This window comes from Girardinichthys multiradiatus, chromosome 14 (genome assembly GCF_021462225.1).
Source record: "Girardinichthys multiradiatus isolate DD_20200921_A chromosome 14, DD_fGirMul_XY1, whole genome shotgun sequence".
In the NCBI taxonomy this organism is placed as follows: domain Eukaryota; kingdom Metazoa; phylum Chordata; class Actinopteri; order Cyprinodontiformes; family Goodeidae; genus Girardinichthys; species Girardinichthys multiradiatus.
This window is the reverse complement of record NC_061807.1, coordinates 25,588,986-25,608,451: the sequence shown is the minus strand read 5'-3', so window position 1 is coordinate 25,608,451 and position 19,466 is coordinate 25,588,986. Positions and strand designations below refer to the sequence as shown.

Below are 19,466 nucleotides of genomic sequence, written 5' to 3'. Positions count from 1 at the left end.
GAATATGCTCGTGCCATCAGGGAAGAAAAACTCCATTGATGGAATAACCTGGTCATTCAGTATATTCAGGTAGTCAGCTGACCTCATTCTTTGAACACATACTGTTGCTGAACCCAGACCTGACCAACTGCAGCAACCCCAGATCATAGCACTGTCCCCGCATCTTGTACAGTAGGCACTAGGCATGATGGGTGCATCACTTCACCTGCCTCTCTTCTTACCCTGATGCGCCCATCACTCTGGAACAGGGTAAATCTGGACTCATCAGACCATATGAACTTCTTCCATTGCTCCAGAGTCCAATCTTTATGCTCCCTAGCAAATTGAAGCCTTTTTTTTTTGGTTGGCCTCACTGATAAGTGATTTTCTTAAGGCTACACAGCTTTTTCAGTCTCAATCCCTTGAGTTCCCTTCACATTATGAGTGTGGAAATGCTCTTTTTCACTATTAAACATAGCCCAGAGTTCTACTGTTGTTTTTCTTCAATTTGATTTCACCAAACGTTTAAGTGATCGCCGAACACAATTATTCAGGATTTTTTTCCGATCACATTTCTTCCTCGAAGACGATGGGTCCCCACTTTCCAATTCTTAATAATGCATTGGACAGTTCTTAACTCAATTTTGGTAGTTTCTGCAATCACCTTAGATGTTTTCTCTGCTTGATGCATGCCAATGATTTGACCTTTCTGAAACAGACTGACATCTTTTCTACGACCACGGGTGGTGTCTTTCGACATGGTTGTTTAAGAAATGAGAAGCACCTCATTGCACCAGTTGGGGTTAAATAACTTGTTGCTAGCTGAAACATAATCGCCCATGCAGTAATTATCCAATTGGAGGCTCGTACCTATTTGCTTAGTTAAATCCAGGTGGCGACTTGAGTTTTGCAAAACACTGTAGAGATCTGGAATGTTTTATCAGATTTAATTAAAGTGCAAAGTATTGATCTGAAAAAAAATTACAATCTTTTGTAAGTGTAAAGCAATTTCTTTATTCATATTAAATAATAAGATATAGTTAAGTATTCTGTAACAACATAAATTTAAATTGGTGAGCTATATTTATTTATTTCGCTCCTCACTCTTTTCAAAGTACATTTTTCTTTGAATCATGAAAAAAAAATCAACTATGTAATATGTATGTAATAAATGTTTTTTTTACTGTACATTTACTTTACTGGATGATGAGGCTAATACATGGTGATCACTGTCAATGTTTGTGGTATAAGCATGATATGTCCTGTAGAGCCTACACTGCATTTGTTTGTAACCTGCCTAATTCAGTTGTTTTCTCCTAAATATCAAGTCACATTAAATATTGTCTGACGCTGGACAGACCGCTTGCTTCATTTCGTAGAAGAGCTTCATTTTGTTTGTTGGGGGGGGACTGTTGGTGTGTTTGCCGTTTCTATGGCGACCTTCCGTCATAAGACAATAATGAAAACCCTCCGACGCCATCAGGGTGCAGGAACAGTGCGTGTCCTCAGCATTTCAGTTTTACGGAGGGCTTAGAGGAGTTACACAACCTGACGTTCCCCCTCAGAATGGTTCTTTCCTGCATCATCTGAGGGCTTCTGAGACCGGGAGAGATGGGGCTTGCTAGCAAAGGGATGACAAACGGAATGACAAAACTCCAAGTGTCTGTCTGTCAGGCTCGGTCTTTATCCGACTGACATTTGCTGGCTCAGGCTCATCCAGGCTCTGGAGAAAGCCAAGGATAAGAGTCAGGCACAGATGGCTTTTTTTTCCCCTGAATCGATTGAGCACAAATCCTCATTTCCAAATCCTCATCCTGTTTTTACCAACTCAGAAGTATAACTAAGACCTGCTATGATTTAAACAGGAGTTATCTGCTGCTGTATTCATGCTCCAATCCAGGCTTCTTTTTTGGGGTTTGCAGTAACCATAACTGAAGAAGCACAAGTTGGCAAAGGGACAAAATGCACCCTTTACTCTTATACATCTTAATATAACCTAGTAGAGCAGATTGCCTAATTAATAACACAACTGCATTGTAAGGAACCAGTTGCGATGTTTCGGGCATCTGATCGGGAAGCTTCCTGAGCACCTCTCCTTGGAGGTTTTTCGTTCATATCCTACTGAGAGAAGAGCCCGGGGCAGACAAAGAACTCGCTGGAGGGACTACTCATCCCTCCTGGCCTGGGAATGCCTTTAGATTTCTAAAACTAAACAGCTTCATAAAGACCAAGGTACACAACATATAAGTCAGAGATAAAATAATGAAAAAACTTAAAGCAGGATTTTGTTATAGCACAATATCCCAAGTTTTGAACATCTCACAGAGTGCTGTTCAGGACACAAGCTGAAAATGGAAAGAGTATGGCCCATTGGCAAATCTACTAAGAATTCAGCGTCCACCTAAACAGGTGAGACAATAATGCAACTACCTGGCCCACCTGCAGAAGGCTATGTTTGGCAGAAAACTAAACCTGCGTATCATCCCAAAAAAGTACATTTTCATTGGTAGCAGCATCATACTGAGGGCATGCTTGTCTTTAGCACAGACAAAGAAAATAGCTGGATTTGGAAGGATGGAGCAGGAGCTGGAAAAGGTTCTCCTTTCAGCAGGAGAACAACCTTATAGATGCAGCCAGAGCCCAGTGTTATATTTATATGTTAGAATGATCCAGTCAAAGTCTAGAAACATTTCCAATTTAGAATCTGTGGCAGGACTTCAAAATTGATGTTCACAGATACTTTCCCTCCAATCTGGCTGAGCTTCAGCTATTCTGCGGCACAGAACAGGCAAAAATGTCTGTCTCTAGATGTGCGAAGCTTGTCGAGACTTGTCGCTAAGTCATGTAGCTGTCATTGCAGCAAGAGGTGGTTCCACAATAAACTAAGGAAAGCTTAATACAGTTAGACTTTCTTAATATTTTTTTTTTTTAAAGTAACAACTCCTGTTTGCACTGACCTAAGCTATTAATGATTAAGTCTTGGTAGGGCTGTTGTACCTGAGGAGATGTTCCCTGTATTCTGAGTGAGTCAAAAGAACAATTCAAAACTGCCTTGTGCCATTTAAAACTGATGAGCCTGAGCCAGCATGAAGGAGGAGAGGGGAGGTGTAGGTGTTAAACTGATTGGCGAGAGAAAAAAGCATCTGCTTTGCAATTGCTTAACAGTTGCCTCAGAAGCAAACCTGCCTTTGTTTCCAAACAAAAATACCCACTTCTGTGTGCCGAGGAGTGTCGCCTTTGGAAGAAATGTGTGAGAGGGAAATAAATTGTAGCATAAGAAACATTTAAAGGCTTCTTTTTTTACCCTGTTTTACTGCTTTCCAAGACCTTGATCTATTTGTTTTCCATTGCCGCCTCAAATGCTATTTTCCTGTTCTCCAAGCAGTTCAGAGTTATTATGTGGGCAGAGAACAAAAGACAGAGAGGATACAGTGTTCGAGTCAGCAGCTGATCCTGTGACAGCGAGACGAGATGGTCCCAGGTGTACCCGCTTCTCAAGTAGCACTTCAAGTTAGGGGTTTGTGATTGAGGAGGCCAAGGAGCAAAGGAGAAACGCTCGGGCGTCATGGGAGCTTGCGTTCTGTGTGACAAGTTGCTCCATGCGTACAAAACTCCCTGGCTTCAAGAAAAGCAAGGTGACAGGACACCTGAACCATCTGACCTTCTCAATAGTGAGACCAGACTCACATTTCTGTTGCTGAACAAGAGAGGCATAACTCAGCACCTCTCTTACCACAGTTTAGTCAAACTCTTTGATTTCCCCTGTAAGTAAAGTTTTACTAACTGCAAATAAGTACACAACATCTAAAGAATGCAGGATTCAGGTTTTCTTGAAAAACAGCAAAGGGAAAGAATCATGATTAAGCAATGGTCACCCTGGATAAACGTCTCCAAGCTGTGAGATGAAACTGCAGATTAAATCAGGATCCCTTGCCTTTGCCCCTTTTTTGTTTAAGAATTGCTTTGGACGTGTTCACACTGGCTTCTCTAGCTCAAGAAACACACAAAGTTTAATTTTGCTGTTTTGGTTCACATTGAAGGTCAAGATGGATTTTTGTGATGTGTGGAGGATAGTAGACAGTTTGTTGAGGATCATGGTTGCCTATTAGGTCTGCTTCAGTCTGTTCAAGACAATAAGATTTAAATTCAGGCATTTCAACCGGTGCAATAGAATTCATATTAGTTAAAACAATGATTAAAATCAGTTATACTCAACATAATGAATGAAGGAATACGTGAATTACTTTATTGTCAATGTACAGTAAAATAGTACAATGACATTAGGAGTCCCTCTCCAATAAGGTGAAATTAGTAAAAGTAAAAGAAAAACAAAAAACTACATCACACACAACTACTAAATATATATATATATATATATATATATATATAATATATGTCTGTTTGTGTCTGGGGGGTAATACAAAGGCAAAGGATTTCCCAAATGAGAACTGATACCATATGGTCGTCCTGATCCTGTAATGGGATGGCTAATTTGACTAGAACAACAAAAGAAGGAGTCACAACATGGTGGATCTGGAGGACTTCATGTTTCACAGTGCTGAACTTGGCAATAGTGGAAAATGTTTTATAACCTAATATAAATTTTCTGTCTTGGTAATGCTTCTTAAACACAGATATATTACACGGTGCATTTATTGGGAAAAACCCTGCTAAATAAATTAGGACAGCCTAGTATTATTTCTTGTTTATGAAACTTAGTTGGATTTTTTAAACCTGGCTGGAATGTGGGCCGCATACAAATGCTCTTTTAGTTTCTTTTTTGATAGAAATGAGGCTTAATTGCATTTTGCTCCTGCAATATTCCACACACAGCTCAAAGCCATTCTTCCATCATTCTTTAAAGTCTAGCTGGCTAATTAATGAAGCTGTCAATCACACAATAAATGCAGCACAAAGAGGATGAATGAGATTCCTTAATTGGAAAACTTTCCTTCTTTTACCTTGGAGAACAGTGCTTGAACGTCTTTTATCTGTATCTTCTAGAACTACTCATAGATTTCCAAGAACACTGGTGAGGAAATGGTTTCCATTAATGTTTTACTCCAGAGAAGCAGGTTCTTCATGGTGAATTATGGTGGAAGGTTAGAGATTAAATGTGTTTGAACCATTAGATTCGATTTAATTGGAGGGTACCTTTAAGCTAATAAATACTTTTTACCATAATAAACCTACACAAATTTTCTCAAACCTTTTTCAATCACTATAAGTTGCTTACATATATTACAAAAATAGTTTGATTTAATTGCAGATGCTGAAATATTCTAACACCATCACTGTGATTGTTTGTTTCAAATACATCAGCATTTGGAATTGATTAAACCAGAAGTCTTACTTACAAACTTATTTGCAATTTACAATGAACTCCCATGTCTTAGGTGGTAAGTTGAAATAGGAAAAATGTTAAAGATCTTAAAGTTATCTTTGTTTAATGAACAAAGTATTTGTTTTTGCCACAAATAAATTTAGATTGGTGTGTCCAAAAGAAGACGCAAGTATTAACGTCGTTTAGTTATTTTGAAGATTTTGTTTTTCTTCATCCAGTGCATTTTTTGCTTTTCCCATTTCCTATTCAGAGCAAGTCACTTTAGTTCTAGGCTGAGACCGAGGTCCTGTGCACATGACAACAATCCAGTGAAAACAGGATCGCTTTTCAGTTTCTGTCAACATATCTACATGGCAACGTGTTAATGATCTCTGCTCAACACGCTAGTAGAAACATTAAAAAACTGTAATCCGCTGCCAGGCGGTTTATTTTTTGGAGCCCCACAACAAACTCTCCCTGCACCACCACTAAATAAACTTTCAGAATAGCAAGGACTGAAATGTTTTGCGCGTGCTCATTAATTTCTACTGATTGCAGTCATACTGCACGTGTCAGGGTTTCATCATACAGGAAGATTCTGTTTTTCCTGTCTATGCCAATGGAGACCGGGATATTTTTAAATCCCTCAACTCAGGAACCTGTATTCAAATATGTCAGAGAAAAAACCCGCCGTTGTGGTGTAGACGAACAGTAGAAATGCAACAAAGCTGTTCTGGTTTCAACAAAAACATTATTTAAACAGGGCCTGAACTTCTGGTTACTCAGCTGCTACATGCAGTAACAGCTTTCCATACTGTTCTAGGCATACTCGGAAAGCTGATTAAAGATCCAAAGATCCAATTCAGGAGGTCATGATGCAATGAACTCTAAAAAGGTTCCCAGGGACTTTGGAAGAGAAAGAGACCCACAGTATCACAGAGCTTTCACTGCACTTAACAGTAGACATGAGGTGATTCTACAGGTCCTTCTCAAAATATTAGCATATTGTGATAAAGTTCATTATTTTCCATAATGTCATGATGAAAATTTAACATTCATATATTTTAGATTCATTGCACACTAACTGAAATATTTCAGGTCTTTTATTTTCTTAATACGGATGATTGTGGCATACAGCTCATGAAAACCCAAAATTCCTATCTCACAACATTAGCATATTTCATCTGACCAATAAAAGAAAAGTGTTTTTAATACAAAAAACGTCAACCTTCAAATAATCATGTACAGTTATGCACTCAATACTTGGTCGGGAATCCTTTTGCAGAAATGACTGCTTCAATGCGGCGTGGCATGGAGGCAATCAGCCTGTGGCACTGCTGAGGTCTTATGGAGGCCCAGGATGCTTCGATAGCGGCCTTTAGCTCATCCAGAGTGTTGGGTCTTGAGTCTCTCAACGTTCTCTTCACAATATCCCACAGATTCTCTATGGGGTTCAGGTCAGGAGAGTTGGCAGGCCAATTGAGCACAGTGATACCATGGTCAGTAAACCATTTACCAGTGGTTTTGGCACTGTGAGCAGGTGCCAGGTCATGCTGAAAAATTAAATCTGCATCTCCATAAAGCTTTTCAGCAGATGGAAGCATGAAGTGCTCCAAAATCTCCTGATAGCTAGCTGCATTGACCCTGCCCTTGATAAAACACAGTGGACCAACAGCAGCAGCTGACACGACTGTGGGTACTTGACACTGGACTTCTGGCATTTTGGCATTTCCTTCTCCCCAGTCTTCCTCCAGACTCTGGCACCTTGATTTCCGAATGACATGCAGAATTTGTTTTCATCCGAAAAAAAGTACTTTGGACCACTGAGCAACAGTCCAGTGCTGCTTCTCTGTAGCCCAGGTCAGGCGCTTCTGCCGCTGTTTCTGGTTCAAAAGTGGCTTGACCTGGGGAATGCGGCACCTGTAGCCCATTTCCTGCACACGCCTGTGCACGGTGGCTCTGGATGTTTCTACTCCAGACTCAGTCCACTGCTTCCGCAGGTCCCCCAAGGTCTGGAATCGGCCCTTCTCCACAATCTTCCTCAGGGTCCGGTCACCTCTTCTCGTTGTGCAGCGTTTTCTGCCACACTTTTTCCTTCCCACAGACTTCCCACTGAGGTGCCTTGATACAGCACTCTGGGAACAGCCTATTCGTTCAGAAATTTCTTTCTGTGTCTTACCCTCTTGCTTGAGGGTGTCAATAGTGGCCTACTGGACAGCAGTCAAGTCGGCTGGGAGTTTTAAAGGCCTCAGGAATCTTTTGCAGGTGTTTAGAGTTAACTCGTTGATTCAGATGATTAGGTTCATAGCTCGTTTAGAGACCCTTTTAATGATATGCTAATTTTGTGAGATAGGAATTTTGGGTTTTCATGAGCTGTATGCCAAAATCATCCGTATTAAGACAGTAAAAGACCTGAAATATTTCAGTTAGTGTGCAATAAATCTAAAATATATGAATGTTAAATTTTCATCATGACATTATGTTAAATAATGAACTTTATCACAATATGCTAATTTTTTGAGAAGGACCTGTATAGAGCCTTTTTTAATGTCCTGGCCATACTGCTGACTGTACGTGGTGTCAAGATAGATTCCTCATTCAGCCTAGTGGTTGGAGGCTAAAAGAAATGAGCCCTTATGTCACTATTTAAACCCCAGAGAAACGGAAGAACCTGGATTACCCATTAGAATTTCCTAAAAACTCTTACCAGCTTAAAGAAGCCGTGTAGAAATGCTTCAGTTGCATTCATTTCTAAGGGATTATTTAAAAAACATGTTTTAATGGGTACCAATAACTGGAGCACTAGGGATTTTGATAAAATAAATTATTAACTGAAATGGGATTTTTTTATCCCATTGGATAAATGTAGTCGAATTAAAAGGAATGTTTTCTTTTTTTTCTGTGTGAGATTACGCTACTGCAATAAAAATTAAAAGAAATATTCAAAGACCTTTTACATATCTTTACCGGGGGTTACCAATAAATGTGGTTCATAATGTGTAATCTTTGTCCTCTGTTTTTTGCTCCAAAGGTAATTTCTACTGATCTGTTATTGTGCACAGGACCAATTGTGTTGTCACTCCCATTCTTTTCCTTTATTTATTTATTTTTTACTCATGCACACCCTTCACTCCCTCTGCTGAGTGACATTTATTAATTAAATATGGTGTTCTGCCACAGGATGTGCTTCCCTTTCCACTATCTCCAGACACTAATAATTACATTGGCATTTAGCTGCATGATAAGCCAACCCTATGGCCTTTATGAAATGTTCCCAAGGCCCTGATACTGAGGAAAATATAGACAGATGACGGGCTGTAAATCGATCCATCTGTCTGTCTTCTTGCTTTTTATCTTTTGAGAAGAGGCAGTGTCCATTAGTCTGATAAAAGTCTTACCACTACACCTTATTTAAGCATCACTAAAAGTGGGCTTTGCTCGAAATTTTCCTGGGCTATTTTTGTTCCGATTTGGGCTGGTAATGACAATTTACTATTATTAAATAAATGCCATTACCCTTAGGTGAAACTGTGATCTATGGCTCTTCTTTACTCCAGCCATCAAGTTAGTCATCAGTTGGCGAAAATGGGGGCAAAACCCATACAGGCCACATCATTTTAAATTATGAATTACTTAAATGCAAACCAATGTTATTATAGGGCAGCATAATCCAAGAAGAACTGCAATGCCAGAGATCTGGGTTAAGGTCCCACTCAGGACATTTTATTTTGTTGTAGTTCCTGGATAATTTCAGATGTTAAAGTTTCTGGGACGTTTTTGGGACAATTGGAGTACACCTTGACACTGAAACCTTAACGTATTTATTGTTAAAACAATTGCTCCTTGTTTGTGCCTGAGTTACTTTGGTTTGAATAAACGTCTTTCATTACCTACAGTGTTTGTTGGCATTTTTTAAAATGTTATTTTCATCAGGCATGGACTAGTCACAGGCATCAAGGCATTATAAGTTTTTAAAACGTTAAAGTTTCAGCTGCAAACCGTCTGCAGTGCTAATATACTGTTAGCTTTTAATGAGCTGCCACAGGAAGATTTTCTTTAAACATTGGCAGTCACAAGTACTTTATTATGATTATAACTATGCTATTAAAATGTTTTTGGTCATGGACTTGATCTTGCTTCTCTCAAAGTCTTGGTCTTCTCTTTGTCTTGGTATGATGTGGTCTTGGTCTTCACTCAGTCTCAGGTTAGGATGTCTTAACTACAACAGTATCATGTGGTTGAAAGGGCTATTACTGAGTTGCCAGGAAAGTGGTGGAGTTTTTGGAATTTTCTCCGGCTGTATCTAGCATACAGTAATGCAGCACTGCCCCTCCCCCACTTGTAGCAAAACACTGCCGGTCAACTGGCTCAAAGCAGACTCCTACACTTTTGCCTTAGAAATGACATTTCGGCTGATTGGACTAAATTTAGGTAATAGCCATAGTGTCGAAAGTGTCATGCATCACTCTTAAGGTATGGCTGAGTCAAAACTACTAGCATTCGGTCTGTTAAGCTGCCGGCTACAACTTGTCTACCCGGGCTAATGAACCAGCTTACAGCTTGTTTTATTTGTGTTATGGTGATTTGTGATTTATTAAATGCTTTAGTAAAATACACAGCACACCAGTAGAATCATTTAACCTTTCATGCAAAAAAAACCCCAAAAAACACACAGAACAACTGAACTCCATCTCTAGAGAAAAGTCAGACAAATTCAGATCCTTGTAGGGGTTGGATGATTTTGTATCTGTTACCAGATGTAAAGACATATATTAGAATGTGACATGTGGCACATCCAGCCAAGGTTCTGCATACACATTAATACACCATTGTTCTGTTCTTCATTATTTTACCTCATGAGTCCAAATGTAACATCTCCAAGTTCGGCTTGATGCGGTCTGTCCTGGTCAGCGTGACATTCTGGCTGAGAAACTCGGCACATTTCAACATTTGGCAAATTAGAAAAAGTATTATTTTCCAAAAATGCTTTACCAAAATACAGAACATTATGGCAATCATCTCACTTCTGTTAAAACCATAACTATTATTCAAAAGAGGGATATTTCCTACTGTCCTGGGGGCAAATTTTTGTTCTACAGTTATTCTTTGGACAGAACAGCAAAAAAGTTACTTGCTCAATAAACGAATAAAAACTACTAAGTTTAACAAGAGTTTGTTTTATTCTTTTGTTTAAATTTAGCTAGCAGAATCGAAATGACAATAAATAAATGTTATAACCGTAGTAATCAATACATTATTTTTAGCAGCAGTAGGAATATTTGTTACATTTCTTTTTTTTTTTTTTTCTGTGTGAATACCTTGATTGCATGAAACTGTTGTGTCTCTACTTACTAAAGTCACAATATTGTGAGAATTTCATTCTGATCCATACCTGGTCTCCAAATCTACCATTTATTTTTGGTTTTCTCAGATAGTTAGCCAACCAAAACTCCTCTTTAAAGAGAGAAAAATGTAGTAGGTTGTGTGGTTATCACTTTTTTGAAAAATGTTATCTATTTCTATCACCACAAAGTGAAATAAATACAAACAATAATTCCCAGACAAACAACTAATCTAAGGCAGGTAAATTCTGTCTAATTGGTATCTTATTTGTCTACTTTGTTTAAAAAAAAACAGTTTGCAATTGTTAAATAGAAGGATTTTGAAGACAACATATTGGTAAACATGAATATTTTTGTTGGCTGTAGAAAGCCAGGATGCCAGCCTTTGTCTTTCTACAGCAGTCCAGAAAGATGCATTTTATGTGTATTAGACCTCTGGGTATACAAATTAAGTAGACTAAAAACAGTTCATAGTTAGGTTTTTTTTACTTTGTTGGGTTTTAATTTTTATAGCAAATGTAGCATTCTGAAGTCTTAGTTTACATGATCACACTTCAGCCGACTTATCTTGTATGCCCTAAGCACACCAACAGGAGTTTTAATATGCAAAGAAAGTTGCAGAAATAAACTGTCAACCTCACTTATTCTCCACCAGATTAAGTGAAAATGCCCAAAATGCTTTCAGAGCATTAAGTTTGATTAGCCTTTACATAATTACTTTGCCTTAGGTGGCCTAATCAGCACGATGCAAGATGATAATGTGGCTTATCACCATTAGCTCATTCAAAGGACACTTCAGTAATAATTACTGTACATAAGGATTTTGCTCATAAAAATCTAGACTTTTTTAGTTTTGAAGACTTGTCTGGCCTCATTTTATTTGGCTCGGTGTTCTGAAAAGTTAAAGAAGGGTACGTCGTAAGCTCTGCGGGCCTGTTTCTCTTCCAGTTGTAATTCTGCAGTTTACCCACATATAATGAAGCTAATGCTCTGTGTCTTAAAGAAAGGATTGTAAGAAACTGGTCTGAAAGGGGTTGATCACTTATTCTACATTTATTCATAAAGGGACATTCCAGACCTTCAAAGTTCTGAGAAAGAAATATAATCTGAAAATAGAAGACTATAGATATTTCCAATTTAGAAACTACTATAAATCAGAATTTAAATGAGGCTTACGACAACAGTGATTTTGGATTATTGAAAATATTTCAGTCAATGTTTGAGGGCAAACCATGCTCAAAAATAATAACAAGGCTTTATAATGGCATTCACCAAGCTAAACAAGAAAACACAGAATACATTAAGAAGAAGTGGGAAAAAGAGGTAAATGGAAAGATACCCCTGGAAAACTGGGAAAAAATATGCCAAATACAATGAATGTCGACTGGGTCAATTGTTTGGCGAGAGTTCAGGTGGAAAAATATAGTAAGATTTTTTGTGACCCCAGTACAAACACGATATCGAGACTGTGGAGATGCATGTTGAAGACGCTGTGGATCCGCTAAAGCCAACCATTATCACATTTTTTGGAGTTGCTGAATTATTCAACATTACTGGTCTGAGATTCATACACATATTGATAATATATTTCGATCAAATATTCCCTTTTTATGGAATTCTGTCTATTTGGGAGATTTGTTTTTTGAAAATTGGAATGACCCATGATAGAAAATTGCTATTTATCCTGTTAGTCGGCAGTAAAAAAAACAATAACCAGAAAGTGGTTAAAGTCAGAACCTCCCACTATTGATGACTGGATTGACATAATATATGACATATACATAATGGAAAAGCTTTCCTTTTCACTCAGGCTGCAAATGGGTAAATTTTACTTGACCTGGTCTAAATGGACAGAATATATAAAACCATATAGATCTTACTTTATATGACTATGTCTTAGGTGATGGTTGGGCTCTTGATTTGTTTGTTTGTGCTCTATCTGTCTGGTTTCCATTGGATTATACTTTATCAAAATTTCTTAAGGTACATTATAAAGATTATTCAAGGCAAGCTCACCACTCCATAACCAGACTGAAGCCCAGTGTAAATACCATCTCATGAATTATTATTTTTTTCATTTGATAAGGAAGTCAGAAAGTATGAAGCTGGGGTTATCTGGAGAAACCTTACACTGAGAATTACGTGGTTAAGATGGGTTTCTATTCTGTGAAAAATGTACTTGGCATAAAACAAAAACAGTCGTTGCTAATTGGTCAACTTTGACAAAATAAAGTTTATGGATATTTCAGTTTTCTCAATAACGAAGACCTTTTTTTAAAGTCCTGGTTTATTAAAACACTTCCCTGTGAATTTTATAGAAATACTTGCACTCTACCATATTTTCTTTTTACCATAAGACTTTATAGAAAAGATTTAATGTATTTTTTTATTACTTCAAGAAATATTCTCTAAAAATATTTTTTGCACTCCTCATGGTAGAACATGCCCCAAAACCCTCCAAAAGGAGGCTTTCAGCTAACTCCTTTTGATGCAGAAAACCAGCAGCTCTGCTTAGAGCACCCTTGAGATGATGGGGCTCCTCACCTTATCTCTAAGCCTGAGCCCAGTAACCCTGCAAAGGAAGCTTATTTCAGCATGTCTTGTGTCCAAGATCTCATTCTATCAGTTATGATCCCTATCTCATGACATAAGTGTGGGTCAGAACAGATTTAGGCATAGTTCCTTCTTCAGACCAGAGCATATTGTCTTGTTACTTTTAAGTATTATTCAGTAATCCTGATCATTTGCTGTATTATTAAGTCTTTATATAAATCTTTGTAAACTTAGTAGGATAAATGACTAAAATACTAAGTCCAAATAGGTATTCAAAAGAAAATGTTTTTTGTTGAATTAGGGATTTAGGCTTATGTCCATACAATCATTTCAAATATGTTTGTTGAAGATTTAAGTTTAATTAAGCATTTAATTAAGGACAGTTTATTTCATTTTTTGGCTCATTTTAAGGGTGGCATATAATGTGCGATTCAGAAATTGTAACAACAAACTGGTTCTCTCTTACCGTCTTTTTTGGCAAATGCTTTTTCCATGGATTTGAATGTGAAGAAATTAAGGGTACTTAACCATCATTGCTTTTCTTTTTTTCTTTTTCTGTACTTAATGATTGCCTGACCATCTTGGGATGAAAGCTCAACATTCTATGCACAATCAAACATTGTCCCTGTCCCATGTTAACCACTGTAAGCTTCGTTATGCAAACAACTCTCATATTTGTGTCCCTCTTACAAAAGCAAAAGGTTATTCTGTAGAATAATGTCTAAATATCTTGATGACATACAGGCATGGATGGCTTTCAAAGTTTTCAAGCCTCCACCATAGATCACTGTCACTGTGTCAGATCACTAATGACTAATCACTAATCTGGAAGTTAAAATGGATAAAGATCTTGACTTGAAAACCAGATAGGGCTGATGCTATGTCTATCTTTTTGTTTATTTGAGGCAGTTGGCTAAAATAAAGTTAATAATGTCAAGGCAGCTATTTGCAACAGTAATCCACACCTTTGTGACATCTAGGCTGGATTACTGTAACGGCTTTATTATGGGTTTTGTGAGGCATCCATTAGGCACCTGCATATGATGCAAAACGCTGGCACAAAAGTCTAAGCACATTACCCCCATTTTAACTTAATTCCCCTGGCTGTCTGTACATTTTAGGATCATTTTTAACAATTCCTATATGTGTTGCCACAGCCTAAAAGCTGCTACATGACTCCACCAGTACCCTTAGGGCCACCAACCAGTGGCTCCTAAACATGCCTAAAACAACCTTGAACTTCAAAACCATGCTGTAACTTTTACTTTAACTGCTCATAAATTGTGGAATGACCTACCATTGCATGTCAAGACAGGCCTCTTTGGGCTCTGCTGTAACTATTTTTCTTACAACACACTTTTCAGATGTATCATTTGGCACTTTTTTCATAGGTTAACACCATTTTTTAAATATTTAATTTTAAGTTTTTATGTCATTTGTATATCTAAAGCACTCTGAACCATGGCCTATAGGGTTAGGGTGAAGCTTTGAATCTTTATTAGTGCAGACAGAGAATCTGCATTGCGTAGCATGAGATTAAGTGATGTAGTAGGTGTAAAGAATTCATAAATATCAAATACTCTAAAATTCCCGTAACTCGTGTCACACTGTGCAGTGTAATATTTAATATTTAGATCGTGGACTGTTCAGTTACTTGCCATGGTGTCACAAACATCCAACACAGATATCCTTTCAGGACTGAACTGAAAGCAAGTGCTGACGTTGACGATCATTTCAGACTAAAAGAGAGGGAGGAGGAAAAGGAGATGGGCGTCAATGATAGAGGGATATTAAAAGACACAGTCAGCACAGCAGCAGTCACAGTGCCTAATTTTTCCAGAAATCCTCTGCTTCTGCTTAAAATGAGCCTTCGTTTACCTTCAGTTGTGAGAGCGCTAAATTGGCTGTTGGTGAACCTTTCACGCTAAGCAACCACAGACCCCTGAGTGTAGAGCACTTATTTCTTCCGATTCTCTCACAACAAAAGATTTCAACCATGGCCAAAAAAACACACTGTGTGAACCCAGTTCGGTGATTAAAAAGAACACAGCATAAGGGACTTTCAGACTGGCTTTAATTCCTGAGACAGGGGAATTAGTGTGCTTCGTCTCTGCAGTCTGTGCTCTTACACCAATACTGTGTGGGAGACATAATATTTTCACTTGTGTGGGCTCATGGTAATAGATGTCTCATCTCTTTGTTTGTTCTGTTTCCACATTTTTTCAAGGCGATACATTTCATAACAGGCTGAAAACCCAATATTCTCATACCAGGTAGATATAAGTGGTATTTATGCAGCTGTGCTTCTGGAACTAGCTGGATCTATCTTATAACATATCTCTCAGTATGTAAGCATGTGATTCTATCTTTCGTCTCTTGCACGGCAGTACCTTTGCATTCTGTTTTATCTGCTTCAGTGTTAGTTTGACACTATATAAAGTGTCAAGCTCATTCCTCAGAACTGTTTTCACACATTGAGCTACATCTATTCAAACTGCAGTAAAGATACAGTTTATAAACCAAAAGAATTTGTTTTAGGCTGTGAAATGTATTCCTATTTTTTTTATCTCCTGATTTAATCATATTAATTGTATTTTATTTAGTTATTGCTGAAGCAAACTATGTGCAAGCCATGTAGAAATATTAAATGGTAGACTATTACAAATGTTATCTGCTGGTTTACTAAGAAAGGAACATAAAAAGCCAGAAAAGTCCTTTATTTTTGGAGACATATGTGGTTTGATGACACCAGTTCTGTGAAGAGAAATGGGCTTAATTCCCTCTAAGTTTTGTAAGAAGTTTGTAAAAGAATACCCAAAACATTTGATCCAATTCAAACAGTTTAAAAGGTAATTTCACTCAATATTGAGGACATGTATATCAACTCAATAAGGAGTTTTAAGAAGTTTTTTTTTAATATAAAATGAATTTCAGACCGATTATTCAGTGCACTTTTCAGAAGCTGCTGGTTTGTTTTAAACTGGTTTCAATTACAGGGAATAGAAGTTATTCTTTGCATTATGACTTATTGCAAGTAACCAGGATTAAAAGCTCCCAAAGTAGTGATTTTCCTGTCAGCTTCTGAGATGGAAACGTCTGAGATAAAGATGGTCTGGTAGAACCGTTTCTTTTGAAGGAACATTGTAGATGGGCTGTGTGCTAAGCCCTGCACAGTCTGTGCAGTCTTGATATGAATTCTTGTCCGACTGTATATTGGAGAATGTTAGACGGTGCGATTTGTTGCTGCTGAGGAATCTCGTGAGACAGGTCCCAGAGAGATATTAGTCCAAAAATATTCGGACAGCAAGTTACGGGTGTTAGAGCTCTTATTATTAGAATTAGACACTGTAAAGAGGCAGAGGAGGATGAGGCAGAGGAGATTGCCCCTGGAAGCGCTAATGGCTGGGCATTAGGAGAACAAAAATCATATGCCTGTCTACTTAAAATTTGTTGTAGGTCATCATTGGTAAGAGCAATAGATTCGCGGCCACTGCATCTGTTTGACCGCAGACTAACAAATCCAGCTTGTGTCAAGAGATTTTCTTTTACAACTGGGATCAGCTTGTTAATTTGACAGGAATAAAAATATGCACTAAGAACTAATGGTTTACAAAATCTTTTTGTATGGTTGAAAACCCATTCCTGCTGTTACCCCTATGCCTACCCTTAGCCTTTAATCTCCAAAATCTTATAAAAAGCAGTCGTTAAAATATTCAACTAAAAAAGTGCTTGAACAAAGCAGATATGTAATAGTTATACATGAGTTATTTTCATGTTAATTCCCTCTCCACACTAACATGTTTTACAAAAAATTTATTTTCTGCTCTGTTTGCACCAAAAATAGGTGAAAAAGCCAAAAAGCAGAGAAACATATTGTCCTCATCTAGAAACATTGTAATAAAGTCTGACTCCTCAGAAGAAGAAGAAGAAAATTGTCAAGATGTTTAAAGTTTACACATTTCTTCTTTTTTGCATTTTTCTTTTGGCATTTTATATTGTTTGACTGTTTTACATTTGCATGTTTCACTTATGCTCAATAGAAGAAACTTTTCTCTATTTCCTAAAACAGTTTGAATCCCCCTCATTGAGAATAGCTGGATACGATTCCTCCAGCCTGAATCTATGGAAGAAGCTGCTCAGCTCTGATGATAACTGGTGTTGGTGCAGCAGCAAGAGGAGTATGTCTCCTCCACCAGACTCAGCAGTGTTTCTGCCTCATATTTTATAATTTTGTTTCTTATCTGTGTGCCTAAAAAGCTAAGACATTGAAAACAGGCAGTGATCGTATGCGGTACAGTAGAAAAAATGAGCTTGTTTTAAGTAAACGCATGGGATTATAATGGCAAGGATGCATCTTTTTAATAGACTTTCAATTTTAAATGTCTTCCTTCATGAGATCTGGTTCCTTTCAAATAAATACACCGGGGCTTCAGTCCAGCAATGTCTCTGACATCGATGTTTGCATAGGGCCTCTCTAGCTCTCCATTTCTCTCTGTGTCCCTTTGTCCAGACTCTTATTTCCATTAAATGTCTAATATATACAGAAAAGAGTCAGAGCCATTTTGTCCTGTACATTGACTAAGGTTATTCGTGGATTTTTGTCCTTAAATCTCGAATAGTTTTCCGGGCAGTTGTGGCTGAAATAGTTGGTACCTGATTGGGGCATGGTTTAACATCATTGTTATCTTAAATTTGACTTGTGAACATCTGTGATGCAGACAAACATGCTGTGAGCAAGTGGAACCTAACTGTCCTTTTTACGCTCAGTAGAAGATTGAGTTGGAAGGAAGAAATGGACCGCTTCCAAGAATTCAAGACTGAGTCCCCCAAAACAAAAATGAACATTAGCTTTGAGCGAGACTCATGTTCAGCTCAGTTTTCTTTCTTTTGCATCCAAGTTCAGTTTGTCTTTGACTGAGAGGAACAGAGGAACTGGATGTCATTTAGGTTTGTGATGATTCATTGGACTTGCCTTCAAGTCTACATGTCCAAATACACAGTTGTGTTTATTAGCTTAGCCTAATTGTGCATGGTATCTAAAGGCCAGTGCCTGCTGTGATGTATAACTCCCAGAATGGCTTCCAGGTGTCACTGTTTCCAATGAATAAACACTGAAAGCTGTTCCAGCTTCCACCCGACTGCTGCCATCCTTTTCCCCTCAGTGTGCAGCAGCGTTACATGTTCCTACAGTTTTGTTCTCTTATTTATGGCCTTGCAATGGTCCTGACACTGATGGATATCTACTGATACACACTGCCTGTCTGACTTTCTATGTCAGCTGGCAAAAGACTGCAGATTAATTTGCTTGTCAGTCCTTTTCCCCCTGCGGGAGCCTGTTTGTGTCAAGATGGGAAGAATAATATGCATGTCCTCTGGTGAATTAAAGCAGGCTGACTTTTTCTTTTTCTGCATAACAGCAACACTCTCCTTGATGGATAGTATGCTTTCCATAAGCTTCAGGTTCATCCTTGTGGCTGTAAAAGTTCATTTGTTTTGAAGAACACCTTTGAGGGATTGAGCAGATATGATTTGAACTGAGCTGAATATTAATTTTGTGCAGTTTATTATTGGTTATGTATTGCACTTTTTTAAACACATACCTGTCTAGGTGCTCTGCACAACACATCCAATTACATAAGCCTCTGGTCAAAGAACATTCAGCAGGAGCTACAATTGAATGGTTTAGATCAAAGCACAGTTGTGTGTTAGAATGGCCCAGTCCAAGTCCATCCTTAATTCTACTTAAGGTAAACAGTTTTCCTATGCTGTCTTGAATAATATGGAATTTATCATTTTCCAGGTCTGTATAAGTATGGAAACAATAAAACTGAGAATGGAGAATTGTGCATTAAACACGACGTTACCATATGCCACAACTTGATCAGATCGTTCTACTCATTTTGTTTACTTATTAAATAGATGCACACTCTTTACATTTCAACTGGACCTGTGGCATTTTCACTCATCTGCTTGAAATAGCAAACAAAGCCGCTGGTTTTTGGAATATATTTCTTTATTTCCATGAGTGACAACCATTAAACAGAAGTGATATTGAAAATCTGTTAAATGGCCCTAAACCCCACTGCAATTTTAATGCAGTTTCAGCATTGTGTTGTTTAATGATTTGTGGAATCTGCAGATAATTAGACTTGATTATTTCCTACAGGCAATTTCAGGGCTAATATTTTGCGAAAAATATGTAGGACCCTTGTAAGAAATTTCTGTTCGCTGATACAAGGTGGTTCTGCCAAGTATTGATTCAGGTGCTG

At 37.9% G+C, this 19,466-nt stretch overlaps 1 protein-coding gene across 1 annotated transcript in view; it reads left to right on the top strand.

The window, feature by feature from the left end:
* Positions 1–19,466, top strand: part of LOC124880495 (glucosidase 2 subunit beta-like) — a 234,250-nt gene that overhangs the window by 55,978 nt on the left and 158,806 nt on the right. The gene's annotated exons all lie outside the window — the stretch shown is intronic.